This window comes from Myotis brandtii, unplaced genomic scaffold (genome assembly GCF_000412655.1).
Source record: "Myotis brandtii unplaced genomic scaffold, ASM41265v1 C40458011, whole genome shotgun sequence".
In the NCBI taxonomy this organism is placed as follows: domain Eukaryota; kingdom Metazoa; phylum Chordata; class Mammalia; order Chiroptera; family Vespertilionidae; genus Myotis; species Myotis brandtii.
Genome location: NW_005266680.1, coordinates 1 through 337, shown reverse-complemented (window position 1 = coordinate 337; position 337 = coordinate 1). Strand labels below are relative to the sequence as shown.

General features: G+C 35.3%; 1 long non-coding RNA gene across 1 annotated transcript; it reads left to right on the top strand.

Moving 5' to 3' along the window:
* On the top strand, positions 1-200 carry LOC106727650. Its single transcript, XR_001363912.1, has 2 exons — positions 1-31; positions 122-200. It is a non-coding gene; the product is annotated as an uncharacterized LOC106727650 (long non-coding RNA).
* The last annotated feature ends 137 nt before the right edge of the window (positions 201-337 follow it).

The window sequence follows — 337 nt, the reverse complement described above, 5'->3', positions numbered from 1 at the left end:
AGAACGAGATAGTCTGAGGGAAAGGCTAAAGGTTTGAGAGAATTTTACCTATGTGAACATTTGTGAAACACGACACAGTGACATTGAAAATGCTTTGTTTTGTTTTTGTTTTTTTAACCAGATTGCTCAAGAGACAGCGTTTAATGAGAAAGCTCACTTGGAACAGAGGATAGAGGAGCTGGAGTGTACAGTTCATAATGTAAAGAAAAGTTACTTTTGCACTTTTGGCCATAAACTGTCAGTGACTTTCCCTTTTCCTTTTTTACTATGTCCAGAGAGGTTCTTTTATTTTTCTATGATAGGGTTTCTAATCCTAAAATACTGAAGGTGATTATAT